General features: G+C 42.5%; 1 pseudogene; it reads right to left on the bottom strand.

The window, feature by feature from the left end:
* Nucleotides 1-7,276: 7,276 nt before the first annotated feature.
* On the bottom strand, nucleotides 7,277-8,934 carry E2f5-ps1 (E2F transcription factor 5, pseudogene 1; annotated as a pseudogene).
* Nucleotides 8,935-17,876: the final 8,942 nt, after the last annotated feature.

Raw genomic sequence — 17,876 nt, forward strand, 5'->3', positions numbered from 1 at the left:
TCTATGTGTGTATGTGGGTACACATGCCATGCATGCATGTAGACACCGGAGAACAGCTTGTGGGAGTCACTTCTGTCCTACCATGTGGGGCTTCAGGCTTGAACTCAGATTATCAGACTTAGTGACAATGGCTGTTACCAGCTGAGACATCTCATCAGCTCTGCTTTTTTTTTTTTAAATAAAAAAGTTTCATTATGTAACCTAGGCTGACCTCCAACTCAGGCAACCTTTCTGTATCAGCCTCTTGAGTATATGCCACCACACCCAGCTAGATGGACTAATGCTCAATTCCTATTGAGATCCAGAGATTGGCTGGGTATGATGGCATATGACTGGAACGTATTTTTAGTAGAAGCATTACAAATTTGAGGTCAGCTCAGTCTTCATGGTGATGTAGGGAATATCAAACAGGCAAAACAAAACCATGTAGGGGCTGGAGAGATGGCTCTGCTTTTTAACTTGCTACTCTTGTACAATACCTGGGTTTGATTCCTAGCTTTCTCATGGTGGTTCAACTGTCTGTCACTCCAGTTCTAAGGGTGCCAACACTTGCTTCTGGCCTCTGCAGGCCCCTGAAAGCATATGGTGCATGTACATAGACTCGGGTATACACACACAAGTAAAAATAAAAAAATATCATGTAAAGATTGTCAGGCTGGGTGAACACAAAGTTTACTATTGAAGCTTTATCAAAACGTGCACTTTTTCCTCCAGTGTGGGCATCTTTCACACAACTTCTCTATTCCTGAGCTGCACCCCTACCCTGTTTAGATATCAGAAAACAAATATGATAGTCAAAGGGAAGCTGGGTAGGGCGATTCAGGACTGTCATCGCAGAACAGTAGCTAAGGCAGGATAATGCCAGGAGTTGAAGGCCAGCTTAGACTATGTAGTGAGACCCGGTTACAAAAAAGAGCCTGAGAGATAGATGGCTTAGTTGACAAGCCTAAGGCTCAGAGTTCAGATGCCTGGCTGTTCTAGAACTCACTATGTAGACCAGGCTGGCCTCAAACTCACAGAAGTCAAGAGATCCTCCTGCCTCTGATTCCCAAGTGCTGGATTAAGGTCATAGTCTAGCACACCTGGTCTTATGCTGGGTTATTACATCTCATTTGCATCTGGACCCCAGTCATACTGCCTGTTTTATTTAGGGTTTTGCTGCTGTGAACAGACACTATGACCATGGCAAGTCTTATAAGGATAACATTTAATTGGGGCTAACTTACAGGTTTGGGAGTTCAGTTCATTATCAATCAAGGTGGGAGCATGGCAGCATCCAGGCAGATGTGGGACTGGAGGAGCTGAGAGTTCCACTTCTTTTTCCAAAGGCAACTAGCAGAAGACTCACTCCAAGGTGGCTAGAATGAGGGCTTGATAGCCCACACCCACAGTGACACACCTACTCCAACTGGGCCACATCTAACAGTGCAATTCCCTGGGCTGAGCTTATAGAAACTATCACACTGCCTTTGTGCACGGCCTTGTGTTTCTCTGTGTTCTTCTGCACCCTGGTCCTTACTTTCTTATTGCTAACCCCCTTGGCTCTCCTCTCACTTCATTTTCCCTTCTTTCTCATGGAATCTATTTCCTGATTGCAAAGCAATGGTGGGAAAGGGAGAGCCCACCTCTCTTGGTAGCGGGTAAGGGATTCTGGGTCTCTTCTGATATTGGCTTGGTATATTCAGAAGTGGGTAATAAGGAACACAATGTCTACAGGGACATTTGCACATGAAGCCTTGTGTAGGAGGGAGGCTGCCCCTGAAACCTATTAGAGTTGCTGTTCTTGGAGCCATTCCAGGAAAAGCTTCTGTGGGTACAGTAAGGTTTCACATCATAGAGATGGCTGTTGTCATCTTGGGTTAAACAGTGTTTTCTTGGTGCACACACCACACTGAATGGAAAAGATCCCTAGACTTCATCAGAAGACGGCAAGGAGCAGAGTGGGAGAGTACTGTGTGTGTACCAACCTGGCAGTTTAAACATGTCTAGAGGCCTCACCTGGAACAAGCTCTATAGACAAGGCTGGCCTAGAACCCACAGAGATCCTCCTGACTGCTTCCTGAGTACTGAGATGAAAGGTGTGAATCACCACTCACTGGTGAGTACTCAAAATATAAAGATATCACCAAGGCATATGCAACCTAATAATGAAAAGGCCTTAGATAAGATTATGACTGAGGTAAATCAAACATTCCTTACTTCAGTCCTAGATTCTGTGTCCTTCACCAAGGTCCACAGAACATCGCCAAGACAACTGTGAGCAGTGGAATGCTTCCCAGATTGATTACCTCACTGGCACTTGGCCTTGAGCGCTATGTACTCTTTCTCTGGCTCCAGAAACTTTTTCTAACTCTAGTTTCATTCATATCAAACTCAGTGTCCCTTAGTTCCAGGCTCCTCCCCAAGATAATCCTCTCCTTATTCTAGGCATCTTATAAAAAGGCTTAGTTCCCACCTTTGCTCCCTACATCCTCCTAGAACTCTAGGAGTCATGTGGGCCATAGTCCCTTCACCAAGACAAATAAGTGCCTTCACCCCACTGCCTCCTTGTAGAATGTTCACTGGCTCCTTTCATTTACAAACAGTGCATCTGATAACCCAAGTCCAGTCCAAACTTACTCTTTAAAACTCTATTATTTTTAGTGTATATTTATTAATTATTTTAATAATTGGTGTTTCATTTATTTTTTGCTTTATGTGTTACATTTTTTAGGGAACACTGATGTTTTAATACATGTGTATAATGGGGCATAACTGAACCAAAGTAACCCCCATCACCTCCCTCACTGAGATTTTGATGCACTTTCTCATTTCGACATTAGTAGTTCTGGTGACTCTCCTGACATCCTGCGATGGTTTTCTTTTACATTTCCTTGCTGAGGAACAAGGTGGGATGCATTTCTATTTACTTATTGGCTACCCGGTGATCTCTGAATATGTCACCCTCCTTTTGTAGAGTCTATGTTGAATTTGAGGATTCTGGACATCTCTGTGAGTCTGCAGGTTGGTACACACACAGTACTCTCCCACTCTGCTCCTTGGCCTCTTCTGATGAAGTCTAGGGATCTTTTCCATTCAGTGTGGTGTGCACCAAGAAAGTACTGTTTAACCCAAGATGGCAACAGCCATCTCTATGATGTTTGAGCCTCATTAAACCTCACTCTACCCACAGAGGCTTTTCCTGGAATGGCTCCAAGAACAGCAACACTAATAGTGATGATCACAAGGACACTAATAGGCATTACTTAGGGAGCTATCTCTCAGGAGACTGTCTCAAGGAGTTTACATGGACCATTCAATTTCCAGTGCTATTATCCTTATGTACAAGGAATGCACAGGACACACATTTTTTTTTTTACAAATATTGTCTTGATCTATGGAGGTTTTAGCTTTTAGTTTTTCAACTTTATGAGGGCACAAAAGTTATCTACACAACCATAGCCTTTTCAAATCACAATAATGTAAATGTTTGTTCATACACACCTACTGACTTTTCAATTTTGTGATGGTCTGAAAGTACATCTGTGCAACTTGATTTTCAACTTTGCAATGGTGTGGAAGCTTGTTCAATATGACTACAGACCTCAGCTTTGAAAAGCAGACTCAGTATGACCACTGGCTTTGTCAACTCTGTGAAAGCCCACCCAACACAGCCACTAATTCTCAGCTTTACAACAGCACAAAAGTACAGTAAGTTTGATAACTGATTTTTTTCACTTTATGACAGTGCAAAAGCACATCTTTATGAACATTGATTTTTCAACTCTACAATGGCGTGAAAATAGGTTCAAGACAATTACTCATTTTCAACTTTAATCACAATGATGCTAAAGTGTACTTGATACAACCACTTATTTTCACTTTTGAAACAATATTTTCCCTTTCTTTCTTTCTTCCTTTCTCTCTCTCTCTCTTTCTTTCTTTCTTTCTTTCTTTCTTTCTTTCTTTCTTCCTTCCTTCCTTCCTTCCTTCCTTCCTTCCTTCCTTCCTTCCTTTCTTTCTTTTTTTTGAAACAGGGTTATGCTATGCAGGCTAGTCTGGGATCTGGTATGTTGCTCAGGCTAGCCTTGGACTTTCAATCTTCCAAATTCAGCCTCTTGAAATCACAGGTAGGTACTACCATACTTGGCCATTAGTCAAGAAATTATGTGAGACATTCAGCATTTTATTACTGAATGATTTTGTGTTGGATTTTGCCCAGGCTAAAGGGTGTGTTCTAAGCACATTTGCGGAAGGCTGGGTTAAAACTGTGGTGCTTGGTTGGCAAGATGTCTTAAGCACATTTTAAATTGCTTTTCTTCAGTGTATGATGGGTTTATTATGGGTAGTGAGCAGCTGGTGAGTGTCTTACAGAGAGTAAAGAGGTGAGATGGGGATGCTAGCTGGTATGGTATATTGCCAAGACTTAAGGCTTTCCCAAGAGTGTCACATGAGCAGGGTTGCTCCCTAGAATGAGCCTGAATTGTAATAAATGGAACGGTATTAGTGGGCTTCTGTGAATTCATTGGACCAACTTATTCAGTAAAAATGCCAGCATGGAAGGATATAATAATTAAGAAAAGTTACATCTATACTCTCCCAAATTTACCTCCGGAAAATGACCATGGAAGGCTGGCTGAAGATAAGTTAATCACCAAGGAAATAATGAATCTATCCCAGAGGCCTTGGTAAGCTCTTTGTAGTCAAACCTTTTAATTTTGTGGGTGTTCTCTGGGATGGTTTATATTATTGTAAATCTTCCCACACTCTTTACACGATTTTGCCATGTGAGTTTTCTTATGCCGTCTAAACTGGTGGCCATGACTAAAGCCTTCTCACATTCCTCACACTCATGAGGTTTCTCTCCAGTGTGAATCCTATCACATTTAAAAAAGAAGCTTGAGGGCTGGACAGATAGATGGCTCAGTGGCTAAGAGTCCTGACTGCTCTTCCAGAGGTCCTGAGTTCAATTCCCAGCAACCACATGGTGGCTTACAACAACCTGTTTTTTTCTTCTTTTTTTTTCTTTTTTTTCAGAGCTGGGGACCGAACCCAAGGCCTTGCGGTTGCTAGGCAAGCGCTCTACCACTGAGCCAAATCCCCAACCCCTCACAACCATCTGTAAAGAGGTCCGATGCCCTCTTCTGGTGTGTCTGAAGACAGTTATAGTGTACTTATATATAATAAATAAATAAAAAAGAAATTAAAAAAAAGAAGCTTGATCTGTATATAAAGGTCTTCTTGCATTCTTTACATTTCTTTTTTTTTTATTATTTTTTTTTATTAACTTGAGTATTTCTTATATACATTTCGAGTGTTATTCCCTTTCGAGGTTTCCCGGCAAACATCCCCCTCCCCCCTCCCCTTCTTTATGGGTGTTCTCCTCCCCATCTTCCCCCCATTGTCACCCTCCCCCCAAAAATCTAGTTCACTGGGGTTGTTAGCAGGACCCAGGGCTTCCCCTTCCACTGGTGCTCTTACTAGGATATTCATTGCTACCTATGAGGTCAGAGTCCATGGTCAGTCCATGTATAGTCTTTAGGTAGTGGCTTAGTCCCTGGAAGCTCTGGTTGCTTGGCATTGTTGTACATATGGGGTCTCGAGCCCCTTCAAGCTCTTCCAGTTCTTTCTCTGATTCCTTCAACGGGGGTCCTGTTCTCAGTTCAGTGGTTTGCTGCTGGCATTCGACTCTGTGCTTGCTGTATTCTGGCTGTGTCTCTCAGGAGCGATCTACATCCGGCTCCTGTCAGCCTGCACTTCTTTGCTTCATCCATCTTGCCTAATTGGGTGGCTGTATATGTATGGGCCACATGTGGGGCAGGCTCTGAATGGGTGTTCCTTCTGTGTCTGTTTTAATCTTTGCCTCTTTCTTCCCTGCCAAGGGTATTCTTGTTCCCCTTTTAAAGAAGGAGTGAAGCATTCACATTTTGATCATCTGTCTTGAGTTTCATTTGTTCTAGGGATCTAGGGTAATTCAAGCATTTGGGCTAATAGCCACTTATCAATGAGTGCATACCATGTGTGTTTTTCTGTGATTGGGTTACCTCACTCAGGATGATATTTTCCAGTTGCAACCATTTGCCTACGAATTTCATAAAGTCATTGTTTTTGATAGCTGAGTAATATTCCATTGTGTAGATGTACCACGTTTTCTGTATCCATTCCTCTGTTGAAGGGCATCTGGGTTCTTTCCAGCTTCTGGCTATTATAAATAAGGCTGCGATGAACATAGTGGAGCATGTGTCTTTTTTATATGTTGGGGCATCTTTTGGGTATATGCCCAAGAGAGGTATAGCTGGATCCTCAGGCAGTTCAATGTCCAATTTTCTGAGGAACCTCCAGACTGATTTCCAGAATGGCTGTACCAGTCTGCAATCCCACCAACAATGGAGGAGTGTTCCTCTTTCTCCGCATCCTCGCCAGCATCTGCTGTCACCTGAGTTTTTGATCTTAGCCATTCTCACTGGTGTGAGGTGAAATCTCAGGCTTGTTTTGATTTGCATTTCCCTTATGACTAAAGATGTTGAACATTTCTTTAGGTGTTTCTCAGTCATTCGGCATTCCTCAGCTGTGAATTCTTTGTTTAGCTCTGAACCCCATTTTTTAATAGGGTTAATTGTCTCCCTGCAGTCTAACTTCTTGAGTTCTTTGTATATTTTGGATATAAGGTCTCTATCTGTTGTAGGATTGGTAAAGATCTTTTCCCAATCTGTTGGTTGCCGTTTTGTCCTAACCACAGTGTCCTTTGCCTTACAGAAGCTTTGCAGTTTTATGAGATCCCATTTGTCGATTCTTGATCTTAGAGCATAAGCCACTGGTGTTTTGTTCGGGAATTTTTTTCCAGTGCCCATGTGTTCCAGATGCTTCCCTAGTTTTTCTTCTATTAGTTTGAGTGTATCTGGTTTGATGTGGAGGTCCTTGATCCACTTGGACTTAAGCTTTGTACAGGGTGATAAGCATGGATCGATCTGCATTCTTCTACATGTTGCCCTCCAGTTGAACCAGCACCATTTGCTGAAAATGCTATCTTTTTTCCATTGGATGGTTTTGGCTCCTTTGTCAAAAATCAAGTGACCATAGGTGTGTGGGTTCATTTCTGGGTCTTCAATTCTATTCCATTGGTCTATCTGTCTGTCTCTGCACCAATACCATGCAGATTTTATCACTATTGCTCTGTAATACTGCTTGAGTTCCGGGATAGTGATTCCCCTGAAGTCATTTTATTGTTGAGGATAGTTTTAGCTATCCTGGGTTTTTTGTTATTCCAGATGAATTTGCAAATTGTTCTGCCTAACTCTTTTTTTTTTTCAATGTTTCATACAACTTTATTTCTTTAAATCTTGTTAATGTACAGGCATTGGCACATTTTAAAAACAAACTACATAAACAGATCTTTCCTATACTCTAGGAAAGTGGAATGTCAGAATCAACAAACTGATAGACTTAAAGTGCTAAAACAGAAGGCACTTCACAAAATCTGTTCACTCAACAGTGATATCCTTCACTTTATATATGGCAGTGAATGTCTGTTTGAAGGATACATAGAAACAGCTTTGCGGCAGTAAAAACATAAGACAAGTAAGTGATCTTTTGGACAATGTTTTGTTATGATGAACTGAAGCCTGCTGTAACTGTCCTCTAAGAAGAAGCTACAGAATTCAGCACTGAAGGAAACTGAGTGTAATCACTGGAGGGGCATGCTGGTGGACAGTTAATTATCCCCCCCTGAAGCAGTCAGAGCCCTTTCAAGTTTTGTGAAGTAAAAGTAAAATGTTAGGGAAAACACTTTAGAGTCAGTGAACTAAAAAGGTGTTACATTCATAATTTTAAATACTTAGGTTATTAAGAATTCTAAAATGTTACAGTTAGAGGTAGATAACAGTCCCAAGTTTCCGTGGAATCTAATAATTTAGTATCTGAACATCAAACAGATCCCAAACTCCTTCATTATCATCTAAATTAAAGTTGTAGTCATCTGCTGGGGTAGGAGACAGCCATAAGAGAGGAAACACGTCAGAAGACATCAGTTCATCAATGATGTCTCCACTAATAGATCCTGAAGATATTTCTGTAGCTGGTGTCTGCTGGAAATTCTGGCTTCTTTCAGAAACATGCTGCTCGGGCAGGTTTTGAGCAGCCATGGTGGATTTCGGTGGAGTCACTGAAGTTGAGGACTGGGAGGAAGGTTGTGTGAGGTCATCAGGTGGGGGGACAGGAAAAACCACCGGCTTAGATGAGTTGGACTCTTTATTTATAAGTAGCACATGGGTTGGTCCTGAGTGACTCTTCAGATTTATCTGGTATTTCTTTTGTCCATTCTGTCCCATTTCTGGAATAGGTACTTCCAGCTGTGTACCAGAGGGTGCCTGAATGGCCAACAGTGTATCACCATTAAAGCAACTGCAGATGTCTTCGTGAGTTACATAAGAAAACCTGTTATTAATGGAGTCTTCCATCACGTTTTTGATGCTTTGCTATAGCCACAACTTCTGCTGGTCAAGTTCTCTTTCCTTCAATTCTAGATCTTCAATTTCAGCTTTAAGACATCTTAATCTATCTGTAACTTCTTTAGTATTACAGCCAGCACCTACACCCTTCCACTGGATACTGTTCTTTGATTTTTTTTTCAATTAGATCAATTCCTTCTAAGACGTTGGTAATATCATAAATTCTTCGCTTTTGCCTCACAGCCAAAGTATCTGCAGCCGCTTTGAGATCCAGGACGCCGTCCTGCGCCTCCTGCAGCAACGACACGAACTTGGTGGTGAGCAACCCCAGGCTCTTCTCGTGCCGGCTGCTGCCCCCCGCGAGCGCCGCGGACTGATGGGAAGAAGGCGCCCCCTGCGGCGGCGGCGGCGGCGGCGGCGGCTGGGCCTGGGCCTGCGGCGTGGGCTGAGCAGAGCTCGTGGGCTCCGCCGCCGCCATCACCGCCGCGGCCCTGACGTCCGCTGCCCGGGAACCCCTCGGCCTCCGGCAGAGGAGGTGCGCGGACTCCGCTTCGGCCCGCGGCGCTCCCCGCGTTCACCAGTCCCTGGAGCCGCGAAGCTCGCGCGCGGCACCACAGAACGCGCCGCACTACAGAGCGCGCGGACTCTAGCAAGCGGCCAGTGCCGCGAGGGTGCTGCCTAACTCTTTGAAGAATTGGATTGGTATTTTGATGGGGATTGCATTGAATCTGTAGATCGCTTTTGGTAAAATGGCCATTTTTACTATATTAATCCTGCCAATCCATGAGCATAGGAGATCTTTCCATCTTCTGAGGTCTTCTTCAATTTCTTTCTTCAGAGTCTTGAAGTTCTTATTGTACAGATCTTTTACTTGCTTGGTTAAAGTCACACCGAGGTACTTTATATTATTTGGGTCTATTATGAAGGGTGTCGTTTCCCTAATTTCTTTCTCGGTTTGTTTCTCTTTTGTGTAGCCGAAGGCTACTGATTTATTTGAGTTAATTTTATACCCAGCCACTATGCTGAGGTTGTTTATCAGCTTTAGTAGTTCTCTGGTGGAACTTTTGGGATCACTTAAATATACTATCATATCATCTGCAAATAGTGATATTTTGACTTCTTCTTTTCCGATCTGTATCCCCTTGACCTCCTTTTGTTGTCTGATTGCTCTGGCTATAACTTCAAGAACTATATTGAATAAGTAGGGAGAGAGTGGGCAGCCTTGTCTAGTCCCTGATTTTAGTGGGATTGCTTCAAGTTTCTCTCCATTTAGTTTAATGTTAGCAACTGGTTTGCTGTATATGGCTTTTACTATGTTTAGGTATGGGCCTTGAATTCCTATTCTTTCCAGGACTTTTATCATGAAGGGGTATTGAATTTTGTCAAATGCTTTCTCAGCATCTAATGAAATGATCATGTGTTTTTGTTCTTTCAGTTTGTTTATATAATGGATCACGTTGATGGTTTTCCGTATATTAAACCATCCCTGCATGCCTGGGATGAAGCCTACTTGATCATGGTGGATGATTGTTTTGATGTGCTCTTGGATTCGGTTTGCCAGAATTTTATTGAGTATTTTTGCGTCGATATTCATATGGGAAATTGGCCTGAAGTTCTCTTTCTTTGTTGGGTCTTTGTGTGGTTTAGGTATAAGAGTAATTGTGGCTTCATAGAAGGAATTCGGTAGTGCTCCATCTGTTTCAATTTTGTGGACTAGTTTGGATAGTATTGGCATGAGGTCTTCTATGAAGGTCTGATAGAATTCTGCACTAAACCCGTCTGGACCTGGGCTCTTTTTGGTTGGGAGACCTTTAATGACTGCTTCTATTTCCTTAGGAGTTATGGGGTTGTTTAACTGGTTTATCTATTCCTGATTTAACTTCGGTACCTGGTATCTGTCTAGGAAATTGTCCATTTCCTGAAGATTTTCAAGTTTTGTTGAATATACGCTTTTATAGTAAGATCTGGTGATTTTTTGAATTTCCTCTGAATCTGTAGTTATGTCTCCCTTTTCATTTCTGATTTTGTTAATTTGGACACACTCTCTGTGTCCTCTCGTTAGTCTGGCTAACGGTTTATCTATCTTGTTGATTTTCTCAAAGAACCAACTTTTGGTTCTGTTGATTCTTTCTATGGTTCTTTTTGTTTCTACTTGGTTGATTTCAGCTCTGAGTTTGATTATTTCCTGCCTTCTACTCCTCTTGTGTGTATTTGCTTCTTTTTGTTCTAGAGCTTTTAGGTGTGCTGTCAAGCTGCTGACATATGCTCTTTCCTGTTTCTTTCTGCAGGCACTCAGCGCTATGAGTTTTCCTCTTAGCACAGCTTTCATTGTGTCCCATAAGTTTGGGTATGTTGTACCTTCATTTTCATTAAATTCTAAAAAGTTTTTAATTTCTTTCTTTATTTCTTCCTTGACCATGTTATCATTGAGTAGAGCATTGTTTAATTTCCACGTATATGTGGGCATTCTTCCCTTATTGTTATTGAAGACCAGTTTTAGGCAGTGGTGGTCCGATAGCACGCATGGGATTATTTCTATCTTTCTGTACCTGTTGAGGCCCGTTTTTTGACCAATTATATGGTCAGTTTTGGAGAAAGTACCATGAGGAGCTGAGAAGAAGGTATATCCTTTTGCTGTAGGATAGAATGTTCTATAAATATCCGTTAAGTCCATTTGGCTCATGACTTCTCTTAGTCTGTCTACATCTCTGTTTAATTTCTGTTTCCATGATCTGTCCATTGATGAGAGTGGGGTGTTGAAATATCCTACTATTATTGTGTGAGGTGCAATGTGTGCTTTGAGCTTTAGTAAGGTTTCTTTTACCTATGTAGGTGCCCTTGTATTTGGGGCATAGATATTTAGGATTGAGAGTTCATCTTGGTGGATTTTTCCTTTGATGAATATGAAGTGTCCTTCCTTATCTTTTTTGATGACTTTTAGTTGGAAATTGATTTTATTTGATATTAGAATGGCTACTCCAGCTTGCTTCTTCTGACCATTTGCTTGGAAAGTTGTTTTCCAGCCTTTCACTCTGAGGTAGTGTCTGTCTTTGTCTCTGAGGTGTGTTTCCTGTAGGCAGCAGAATGCAGGGTCCTCGTTGCGTATCCAGTTTGTTAATCTATTTCTTTTTATTGGGGAGTTGAGGCCATTGATGTTGAGAGATATTAAGGAATAGTGATTATTGCTTCCCGTTATATTCATATTTGGATGTGAGGTTATGTTTGTGTGCTTTCATTCTCTTTGTTTTGTTGCCAAGACGATTAGTTTCTTGCTTCTTCTAGGGTATAGCTTGCCTCCTTATGTTGGGCTTTACCATTTATTATCCTTTGTAGTGCTGGATTTGTAGAAAGATATTGTGTAAATTTGGTTTTGTCATGGAATATCTTGGTTTCTCCATCTATGTTAATTGAGAGTTTTGCAGGATACAGTGATGTGGGCTGGCATTTGTATTCTCTTACGATTTGTATGACATCTGTCCAGGATCTTCTGGCTTTCATAGTTTCTGGCGAAAAGTCTGGTGTGATTCTGATAGGTCTGCCTTTATATGTTACTTGACCTTTTTCCCTTACTGCTTTTAATATTCTTTCTTTATTTTGTGCGTTTGGTGTTTTGACTATTATGTGACAAAAGGTGTTTCTTTTCTGGTCCAATCTATTTGGAGTTCTGTAGGCTTCTTGTATGCCTATTGGTATCTCTTTTTTAGGTTAGGGAAGTTTTCTTCTATGATTTTGTTGAAGATATTTACTGGTCCTTTGATCTGGGAGTCTTCACTCTCTTCTATACCTATTATCCTTAGGTTTGATCTTCTCATTGAGTCCTGGATTTCCTGTATGTTTTGGACCAGTAGCTTTTTCCTCTTTACATTATCTTTGACTGTTGAGTCAGTGATTTCTATGGAATCTTCTGCTCCTGAGATTCTCTCTTCCATCTCTTGTATTCTGTTGGTGAAGCTCGTATCTACAGCTCCTTTTCTCTTCTTTTGGTTTTCTATATCCAGGGTTGTTTCCATGTGTTCTTTCTTGATTGCTTCTATTTCCATTTTTAATTCCTTCAACTGTTTAATTGTGTTTTCCTGGAATTCTTTCAGAGATTTTTGTGACTCCTCTCTATGGGCTTCTACTTGTTTATTTATGTTTTCCTGGAATTCTTTCAGGGATTTTTGCGATTCCTCTCTGTAGGTTTCTACTTGTTTATTAATGTTTTCCTGTGTTTCTCTAAGGGAGTTCTTCACGTCTTTCTTGAAGTCCTCCAGCATCATGATCAAATATGATTTTGAAACTAGATCTTGCTTTTCTGGTGTGTTTGGACATTCCGTGTTTGCTTTGGTGGGAGAATTGGGCTCCGATGATGCCATGTAGTCTTGGTTTCTGTTGCTTGGGTTCCTGAGCTTTCCTCTTGCCATCAGATTATCTCTAGTGTTACTTTCTTCTGCCATTTCTGACAGTGGCTAGACTGTCCTATAAGCCTGTGTGTCAGGAGTGCTGTAGACCTGTTTTCCTGTTTTCTTTCAGCCAGTTATGGGGACAGAGTGTTCTGCTTTCGGGCGTGTAGTTTTTCCTATCTACAGGTCTTCAGCTGTTCCTGTGGGCCTGCGTCTGGAGTTCATCCGGCAGGTCACTTGCGGCAGAAAAGTTGGTCTTACCTGTGCTCCCGAGGCTCAAGTTTGCTCGTGGGGTGTTTCTTATGAGTTCTCTGTGGTGGCAGCCACCAGGAAAATCTGCGCTGCCCTTTCCGGGAGCTTCCGTGCACCAGGGTTCCAGATGGCGTTTGGTGTTTTCCTCTCGCGTCAGAGATGTGTGCAGAGTGTAGTCTCTTCTGGTTTCCCAGGCGTGTCTGCCCCTCTGAAGGTTTAGGTCTCCCTCCCACAGGATTTGGGTGCAGAGAACTGTTTATCCGGTAGGTCCCTTCAGTTTCTGGCGGTGTCTCAGACGCAGCGGTCCTGCTGCTCCTGGGTGCTCCTCTACGGGAACCCAGAGTCCGTATACAGTTTCCTCTTGGGCCAGGGATGTGAGCAGGGGTGGGCAGTGTTGGTGGTGTCTTCTGCTCTGCAGCCTCAGGAGTGCCCACCTGACCAGGTGGTGAGGTCTCTCTCCCACGGGGTTTGGGAGCAGAGCAGAATCTACCACATTTTCAAGGAATAACTGCAGTCAGTCCTTCTCAAACTTGATCTTTTGGTGGTACTGATGAGGAATTCCGCATTATGATGTATTTGACCTGAAGAGTAGCTTTCTATTATGAGTTAGACATGTACATGAGCAGACAAAGGTCTCCTTCCATTAAATGCAAACTGGCTGAAATTACTTCTGAAGTTGCCAGGTTGAAGTAACTTGATTTAGCAAATGCCTTCTCACTTCTGAAACTTCCATACTGAATGATACACGACATCCATCTTGATCTGTTCACTAAAACTGCTACACGTTTGGTAACAGACACTGTTCTCCGCCGGGGTCATAGGGGCACCTTTCCCATTCTTTACATTTCTAAGGGGTTCCCCAGTGTGAATTCTCTCATGCTGGGTGAGGTGGTAGCCACAACTAAAGCCCTTCCCACATTCTCCACATTTATAGGGTTTCTGAAAGCTCTCTCTTATGTTTGACCAGGCTTGACACCCATTGAAAGGTCCTCCCACATTCCCTATATTCATGCGGCTTCTCCTCAGGGTGAATGTTCAACGCTGAGTGAGGTAGTTGGTTCTAGTGAAGAACTTCCCACGTTCTTGGCACTCAGAGCGTTTCTCACCTGTGTGGATTCTCTCATGTTGACTGAGGTTGGAACTCCAAATAAAGGCCTTCCCACAGACTTTACGTTCATGGGGCTTGTCATCACTGTGGATTCTCTTGTGTTGCAGAAGTTTATAGAGATGGCTAAACGTCTTCCCACAACCATTGCACTCATAGTATCTTCACCAGCATGAAACTGCTGACACAGAGTGACTTGTTCATCGCTTCATCTTAAGGGTTCTTCACATAAGTATGGTTTTTCACTAGTGTGATTTTTCTTATGAATTACAAAGCTCAAATCCCAGAGGAAGGTCTTTCCCACAGTTGTTACATTTAAGAGGTTTCTCCCTGGTGTGAATGTTTTGGTATTGAGCAGATTATGGCAGCGGAAGGCTTTCTTACAGTCTTTACATTCATAGGCCTTCTAATCCCTGTGAATTTTCTAATGCTAACTAAGCTGATACCCATGACTAAAGGCCTTCCCACAGTCCCAACATGAAAAGAAGCTCTTCTTTTGAGGTCTCACGCATGGTGTAGGTGTGTTTTCTGTTTGGTGGGTCCTTTTCTAGCCCTGTCTATTAAATCATTGATGTCTTTTTCTCCAGAGCCCTGTGGTTGTTCAGACTCACCCTCACCAATCCTGTCAGGGTGAGAAGATGCATTTTCGTCACTTGTCAACTTCTCTCTAAGATTAGTACATAAATGCTTCTTCTAATAGCTAAATTGTTGGTACCATGGGATGATTTCACATCTGAAAGAAAAATAATGTTAAGAAAACGAATTTATTTATTTTATATGTATGCATGCTTTGACTGCATTTCTGTATGTGCACTACACTCCTGCCTGAGGCCAGAGGAGGCCAGAAGAAGGCATTGATCCCCTAGAACTGGTTGTGACCCACTGGTTGTGACCCACTATGTGAGTGCTGGGAACCAAACCACAGTTGTCTGTTAGAACAGCAAGTGTTCTTGACTGTAGAACCACCATGTGGATGCTGGGAATTGAACTCAGGATCTCTGGAAGAGCAGTTGATGTTCTTAACCACAGAGCCATCTCTCCAGCCCTCATTTCTTTCTTTTTAAAAGAATCAGAGGGGCTGGAGAGATGGCTCAGTGGTTGAGAGCACTGATTGCTCTTCCAGAGGTCCTGAGTTCAATTCCCAGCAACCGCATGGTGGCTCACAACCATCTGTAAAAAGAATCAGAAGGTAAAACTAAGAACAATTCAAGCCCTTCCCCAGCAGAACTGATATTCTAGGATCACAGCTATTAGTGAGGAAACACCATGGGAATTTGTGTTAAAGCCAAACGAGAGAGGACACTGATTGCTGTGGCAGTGACTCAGTGAAGGAGTAAGAGTTTTGAAAGTAAACATGATATAGTATACTCTATAGATGGTGAGATGACATTCAGGACTGCTGGGGGGGGGTCAGGGAGAACACTTGGGGTAACATGGATGAGATTGGCAGGACACTATGTTAAGTGAAACAAACCAGGCACTGAAAAACAAACATCCATATTCTTATTAATAGGGAAAGTAAGAAAGAAAAAAAACCTGGTCTACAGAGGGAATTTCAGGGCAGGCAGGGCTACACAGAAAGATCCTGTCTTGAAAAACAAAGAAAAAAAAGAATCAAACAAGAACCCCCAAAAAGCCCACTGTAAATAGAAGCTTCTCTGACATGCTCGGAGTTTGTGGGTATAAACAAATATTTAAATATATAGAAAGACACCCATTCAGAACCTGCCCCACATGTGTCCCATACATATACAGCCACCAAACTAGATAAGATGGATGAAGCAAAGAAGTGCAGGCTGACAGGAACCCGATGTAGATCTCTCCTGAGAGACACAGCCAGAATACAGCAAATACAGAGGCCAATGCCAGCAGCAAACCACTGAACTGAGAACGGGACCCCGTTGAAGGAATCAGAGAAAGAACTGGAAAGCTTGAAGGGGGTTGAGACCCCATATGAACAACAATGCCAACCAACCAGAGCTTCCAGGGACTAAGCCACTACCCAAAGACTATACATGGACTGACCCTGGACTCTAACCTCATAGGTAGCAATGAATAGCCTAGTAAGAGCACTAGTGGAAGGGGAAGCCTTGGGTCCTGCTAAGACTGAACCCCCAGTGAATGTGATTGTTGGGGGGAGGGATGTAATGGGGGGAGGATGGGGAGAGGAACACACATAGAGAAGGGGAGTGGGAGGGGTTAGGGGGATGTTGGCCCTGAAACCGGGAAAGGGAATAACAATCAAAATGTAAATAAGAAATATTCAAGTTAATAAAGATAAAAAATAAAATAAAATATTAAAAAATATATATAGAAAGCAATTTAACCACATGCCAACTGGTAGGCAGTAGCCTATTCATGTTCTGGAGGATTGCCCCATGCTCTTACACACAGGGGCGACTGGACTTAGTGTGACAAAACGAGGGATGAATTTGGGAGGGGAACAGGAAGATGTAGGGGTAAATCCTGAGGGAGGTGAAGGGGAGAAGTGGAGGGAGGATATAACCATATTTCATTGGATACATGTCTAAAATTCTCAAAGAATAAAAGAAGGAAAAAAAAAACAACCCAAAGAAACAGCGATTGCTGAAGCAGAGAGTAGAATCACAGCACAGGGGCTTAACTTGTAATTGAAACACCTAAGGCAGAGACCAGGAGGGCTTCCTCAAGTTTGAGGCCAGCCTGGGCTACATAGTGAGTTCCAGGCCAGCCTGTGAGACCTGACTAACCTGACTAAGTAGCAGCCAGAGTACCTTTCCCCAAAAGCTGGGAGACTAAGGGGGAAGGAATACGGGGATTGGTTGGCTGACTACAAAAAACAGGTAAATAGGAGGTTTAAGCTCTAGTATAGACACTGTAAAGGAACATGGATTTACAGCGCTTTGTTTTTGTTTTTAACAGTTTTTTTTTAAAATATTTACTTATTATATGTACAACAAACAGCTTTCTGCCTGCATGTATGCCTGCAGGCCAGAAGAGGGCATCGGATCTCAATACGGACGGTTGTGAGCCACCACGTGGTTGCTGGGAATTGAACTCAGGACCTCTGGAAGAGCAGTCAGTGCTCTTAACCACTGAGCCATTTCTCCAGCCCCCTGTTTTTGTTTTTAAATGTCTCAAGTTGCCCAGGCTGGCATTAAACTTGAGATGTTGAGGCTGATTTTGAACTCTTGATATCTGGTCTCTTAAGGGGTATGTCACCATGACTAGTTTTCACATATTTCAAGATAGATTTGATTCGAATGTTCTGACCACAAAGGAAGGATTAATCAGCTGGGTGGTGGTGGCACATGCCTTTAATCCTGTTAGAGGCAGAGGCAGGCAGATCTCTGTGAGTTTGAGGTCACCCTGGTTTATAGAGCCAGTTCCAGGACAGCTGAAGAAACATTATTTCAGAAACAAAGATAGAACAAAAAACAAAACCCAACCCAACCCAACCCAAACCAAACCAAACTAAAACAAACAAAACAAAACAAAACCCAAAAGATGAATGCTCTGTGATACAGAGATGAAGAAAAAACATGTTTTTTATATTGACTGACTGATTTTGAGTATGTGTGACACACACACGTGTACACACACACACACACACACACACACACACACACACACACACACTACTGTACATGAGCAGAGGTCATAGGACAACCTGTGGCCCTTTACCATGTAAGTTCTTGGGAACAGAACTCAAACTGTCAGATTTGTCAGCAA

This window comes from Rattus norvegicus, chromosome 1 (genome assembly GCF_036323735.1).
Source record: "Rattus norvegicus strain BN/NHsdMcwi chromosome 1, GRCr8, whole genome shotgun sequence".
Classification (NCBI taxonomy): domain Eukaryota; kingdom Metazoa; phylum Chordata; class Mammalia; order Rodentia; family Muridae; genus Rattus; species Rattus norvegicus.